This window comes from Pongo abelii, chromosome 19 (assembly GCF_028885655.2).
Source record: "Pongo abelii isolate AG06213 chromosome 19, NHGRI_mPonAbe1-v2.0_pri, whole genome shotgun sequence".
In the NCBI taxonomy this organism is placed as follows: Eukaryota; Metazoa; Chordata; class Mammalia; order Primates; family Hominidae; genus Pongo; species Pongo abelii.
This window is the reverse complement of record NC_072004.2, coordinates 57,534,881-57,540,550: the sequence shown is the minus strand read 5'-3', so window position 1 is coordinate 57,540,550 and position 5,670 is coordinate 57,534,881. Positions and strand designations below refer to the sequence as shown.

General features: G+C 57.2%; 1 long non-coding RNA gene across 1 annotated transcript in view; it reads left to right on the top strand.

Moving 5' to 3' along the window:
• Window positions 1–5,670, top strand: part of LOC129051398 (uncharacterized) — a 29,084-nt gene that overhangs the window by 4,050 nt on the left and 19,364 nt on the right. Inside the window, exon 5 of the long non-coding RNA XR_010137958.1 lies at window positions 104–899. This is a non-coding gene — a long non-coding RNA (uncharacterized LOC129051398). The remainder of the gene's footprint in view (window positions 1–103; window positions 900–5,670) is intronic.

Below are 5,670 nucleotides of genomic sequence, written 5' to 3'. Positions count from 1 at the left end.
GTGAGCTCCGAGGAGGGCTGAGCCTCAGAATTGGGTGGGGGGGTGAGCCGGGAAGAGCCAGCCCTCCCCTCCTCCTCCTCCTCCTCCTCCCACCCACCAATAGGAAGTCGGCTGCTGGTTTCCATGGTGATGGCGCTGGACTGGTGGGCTGAACCGGCTGACAGGGTCGGGGACAGAAGGAAGAGCAGGTTTCTCACGGCATGTCAGCCCAGGGCTCCCACATGTGGCCTCCCACCCTCATCTTCACACATTCTCACACCTTCCGGAGTACAGAGGCGAGCGGGGTGCAGATGGTCCTCCCCACATCGGGTGAGACTGATAGAGACAGAACGGGGGAGGGTATGACAGAGATCCAGCCACAGAGAAGGGCAGAACTAGAAAAGATGGGACTTGAGATGAAACAAAGAGAGAGACAGAAACCAAGAGAAAGAAACCAGGAAGACAAGCAAAGAGACAGGTAGAAATAGACGGAGAATTGCTTCTGCTTCCTCCTGGCAGATTGCACTTGGGGGGCAACCTGGCTGTCCCAGGCCACCAGGGAAGCCCACATGGCCTCTTGGGTTGGCTTTGCCCCAAATTGCCTGGAAGTTCATCTTCTGTCTAGCTTTAGACCTTGTTGCTAAATAATTTGGGGGACAAGGACGTGAGAATCCCCTCAGCCAGGAGTCAGTCTATATGCAGGGGCAGGGGTCTAGACAGAGTCCCCAGAGCCAGGGGTGTTGGGACAAGCCCCGAGAGGCAGCCCCTCTCCCCTCTGAACCCGGGACTCATTAGACAAGCCAGTTTCGGCCAAGGTCGGGGGCCCTCGTGTGGCACCCCCGCAGAATAGCAGCGGTGATACTGAACCCTAGAGCCCCTGACTGCGGGCTCCACCCAGGCAAGAGCCAATGGAACTGGAGGTAGGGGGTGCATGGGGAGGAGTGGACATCTTCACTTCCCTAAAGCAGTGTGTAGGTCAACACGCACGCCACTGCATGATGTGTTGCTGTTTAGGTCAGAGTATGTATGCATGCCATTATGCGCATGCGTGTGTATAGTATGCATCTATAAAATAGACATATTATCTATTTCTGTATATGTGAAGGGGCCATTGTGTGTATATATGTGTGTGCTATTATGTGTCTGTAAGTCACATAATAAAACGTAACAAAAATACATTGGGTGTATCTGTATGTATGTTTCTGTGTCATTGCATCTATGTCTGTTTGCCACTGTGTCTGTGTGTGTGCTGTTATGTGCATGAGAGGCTATCATTGCGTGAGTTTATAAATTACACCACATCATGATATATATAGATATGGATGCTACTATATGGCACAATATAGTAATTGATTACACAATATATGACATGCTCATATAGTCATGTAAATATGCATAATGACATGGTTTGATTTATATATATAACCATGTATCTATTTATGTATTCTATATTTATCATGATATATGAATGTGTCTCTATGTATGTGTATGGAACCACCGTGTTTATTATGCAAATGTCACTGTATGTGTGTGCTCTTCTATGTGTAAGACACGCCCTATGTTTCTATCATTGCATGTGTGTACTACTGAATATGTATGTGCCCTGGGTGTGTGTAATCCCTGTGTGTGTCATGCCAGTCATGTCACATGTGTCTGTGTGTGTGTTACTGGCACACTGCATGGGGCCTCTGTGTGTAAATGCATTTGCATCTCAGTGTGTGCTTTATATATGAGTGTCTGTGCCCTTGTCTAAGATGCTGTGTATGTGCCACAGTGGATTTTGCCCGATTTTTATATGACCTAGGATCCCCTAGACTTTCTTAGATTAAAACTGGATGTAGGCAGCTTTCAGTTTGGGCATGTAGATAGTGAGTGGGGGACAAGATAGGGCCAGAGCTAGGGTAGAAGGTGAGAGGATGCCCTTACATCCCTGCGCCTTTCTGCAGATGGCCCAGGCCCTTCTCTCCTCCGGCTGTGGCCTGGCCAGGCCCAAAGCCCTCTTCTGATCTCATAGGCAGGGCCAAACCCGTATCTTCCGGAGGAGCGACAGAGGTTCTCCCTCCCAGCCCTTCCGTGCGCCCATACTGTCCATGTGCCTGCCGCCCGCATTCAGCTCCCCACCCCAGCAACAGAGTCTCAGACAAAAGAGAAGCACAGTCCAGTCTTTATTAGCATTGGGTCCCTGGTCCCACCACCCATTCCCCTCCACGTACCATCCCTTCCCACCCCTTCCTCGTCCTTGCGGCTGCGGCTGCATCAGGGTTCCACATGTCCAGCCCTCCCCGCCCCCAAAGACTGCAGGGCAGCAGAGGAGCTGCTATGGCCTTTCCCCAGCTGTCCGGAACCAAGAAGGGTGGGAAAGCCATGGAGGCCTTTCAGGCATCTGGGCAGGGTAGGGAGGGGCCATAAGGTGCTCACCTGTCACACGAGGTCCCCGAGCGCCGAGGAAGATGGTGGTGGGCAGCGGGTGGCAGCGGTGGCGTGATCTCCGAAGCCCACAGTACACTCATCCATAAAGTAGGAAACACTACACCCTCCAGTGCTGTTAGTAGTGCTTTCTACTTTATGGGTGACTGCACTGTCTGTCTGTCCGTCGGCGTGTACTCTTCAGGCTGCCCGGGCCTCCTGACTCCTGCTCCAAGAGCCCCCCAGCCCTCCTTGTGGCTTCCTAAGATCCCCCCAACCCTGCCAGGGCCCCCCGAGGGCCCGCCCTGGGCCTTGTGGGCGGTGACTCAGCATGGCGCCAGACTTGCCTCCTCTACCTCCCTCCCCCACTTCCTCTTCGGTTCCCTCTTCCCTTCCCCCTAAAGGCTCCACCCCATCCCCCCAGTTTCAGAGACACTCAGGTAGAGACCAGGGCCTCTGGAGGCCTCACCTTCAGTTCTGTGACCCCCCTGGCTGGCCACTCCCAGCCACGCTAGCCACCCTCCAGTGTCCAAATGAGGCAGCCACAGCTCCCCTGCCAAGGTCTTGGTCTCCAGTCTACCCCAACCCTGAGGTCCTGACTGCCCAGAGCCTCGGTCCCCACCCTTCACCCTCCCCACCAGCCCAAGGTCCTGACCCCCCAGGGCCTAAGTCCCCAGCCTCCCCAACAGCCCAGGGTCCTGACCCCCCAGGGCCTCAGACCCTGGCCTCCCCACCAGCCCAAGGTCTTGAACACACCAGGGCCTCAATTCCCGGCCTCCCCACCAGCTCAAGGTCCTGACTCCCCCAGAGCCTCAGTCCCAGCCTCCATAGCAGCCCAAGGTCCTGACTCCCCAGGGCCTCAGTCCCCAGCCACTCCACCAGCCCCAAAGTCTTAACTCCCCAGAGCCTTGATTCTCGGCCTCCCCACCAGCCCAAAGTCCTGACTCCCTCGCTGCCCTGCTGTTCCCCTGGCAGGAGCCCAAGGCTATTCCAACAAAAATGGTGGCCATGTTGGGTGGAGGAAGAGGCTGGCACCCCTTGAGACACTGGTCCCACTTCTCAGCCTCTGCCTACCCTCTGCCATCCCCGCCTTACTCTCCAGCCCTCCTCCTTGGACACCTCTTTCCCCGCCTGGGGTCCAGGAGCCATTTTACCTTCCTTCACTAGAGAGGGTTTCAAGGCGCTTTGCCCTGAGCTTCCCTCATGGGGCTTGCACCCAAGCTCCTCGACACCCACAACGCGCCTCCACCCAGACCAGCAACCCAAGCCCCTAGAGGCCCCGAGTTGAGGAGCCCCAGTTGGGGCAGCAGTGAAGGTCCGGGTCCTTACCTGAGGTTGCAGGGCGGAGGAGAGCGCACCCTGTGCTCCAGGCTCCGAAGTGGGGTTCCCTTCAGGGAGGGCAGGGCTTATAACCCTGAGGCCACGTGGGCCAGATCTCAGGGCGCCCAACGGTCTCAGAGCCCGCCCCGCCCCCGCCCGCAGGGGATGAGCGCCCTCCCTCCCTCCCTCCCTGGGGAGGACAGACTGACAGGAAACAGAGGGGGGTGGGCCCGCGGGAGGGCTGGGGACCCTCTCTCATGCCCTGGGCAGGTGGCTTCCGGCCCCAGCTGCCCTTCCCCCCGTGGCACCAGCTTCAAGGGATGGCTCAAGAGCCTGGGACTGACTCAGGGCATTGAGGGTGACCCCAGAAGACCAGGGCTCCTCGACAGGGCCCTCGGTGAGTGCCCAAAACAGGGAGTCCAGAATTCCAGCACAAGAAAAGGACCTTCTCTCTGAGCCCCACCGCTGCTGACCTCAGCCCAGAAAACTCCCTTCCCTTCCCAACACTCAGGCCAGGCCCTGGCTCCTCTGCGTGTGCTCCCGAGGGCCATGGAGGTGCTGATGCATGAAGGGCATCCATGGAGACTGTTGTCCTCAGCACCCCGCAAAGCCACCCCTCCTGCAGCCTCAGCCTGCAGGGCACAGTGCGGAGGGCATTCTCAGGCCCGGTGGGCCTGATGGCACTAGGCTAGGTGTTCATGCTCTCTTTGGAGCCTGTGGGGACCAGAGGGCAGGGCAGAGCTGGGTGAGGACCAGGTCCTAAGGCAGGGCACAAGTGCTACGGGGAGAGAAGGGGGCTTGGAGGAGTGGAGGGAAAGAGGCTCGAGGGAAGGTTCTGGCGGCCACCGGATGTGGGCATGGGGCCCACCCACCTGCATGCCACCCCCGATTTCCCCATGGGGAAGGCAGGAAGCTGCCCAGCCCAGGGCCCCTGGCTGGGGGAGGGGAGTAGGGTGTGGGGGTGGGCAGGGGGCAGGGTGGGCTGAGCCCCGCCCACACCATCTTCCCCCAGCGTTCTCCAAGCCTCTCCATGGGCTTGGCTCTGGAAGCAAGAGGAATGGGTTTGGGGAGGTAGGAGCGGTAGACAGAAAACTACCCAGTGACTCCTTCCCAGAAGGCCATGGACCTCTTCTCTGGCTCCTCCATTTAGGCCCACACAGACCTTAGGGAGCTGTCAGATTCAGGGCCTAGAAGAGGATTGGCATGGGGGCAGTGGGGAGGGAGATGGCCCCACATCCTTCCCTCCAGGAAGGGGGTCCTTCAACCTGGAAAGTTGCCCCATTCCCGGGTCCCTAAAATGGGACAGAGAAAGGGGGAATGGGGCCTTTCACCCCCTTGAGTCTAAAGAGAAAGTGGTGAGGAGGGTTGCCTTGTAGGGCCAGCTGGCCAGAAATGGGGCGATACTCCTTTAAGAGACCACCACTGCCTCTGACCTGGGTGGAGGGGAAGTGGCTGCCCCAGGCGATAAGAGGATAAGAATATCAAAGTTGTGCAGTAACCTGGGTTCCTGGACCCCCATTCTTCAGGGCTCCCCCCCTGAGAGCATCTTACCTCCTACTCCTGCTTATGATGCCTCCATAGCCCTCACTTCAGAGGCGTCCTGTCCCCGCAAAAGAGAGTCACAGAATGGGACCCAGGAGCCCGGCTTCTGGGCCCAGCTATGCCATAGACCCCTCAGCATGTGACCTGTGGCGAGTCAGAGCTGAGGTTCCAAGGGACACACATGGCTCCAACAGTCTCCAATCTAGCCCTTCTCCTGTCCTGAGCAAGGTGAGGTGTCCCTGATGCCTGCTGCCTTATGACAACAGAGGCTGATTTTCTCTGTACAACCTCAATGCCTAAAGACCACCAATAGTTTTTATTTTTATTTATCTATTTTCTGTTTTTGAGAAGAGAGCTTATGGCCCAGCTTCTCTGTCAATGGAGCTTCTGGGGTCAGGGGGTTTCTGGAGAGTCTAGGCCCTC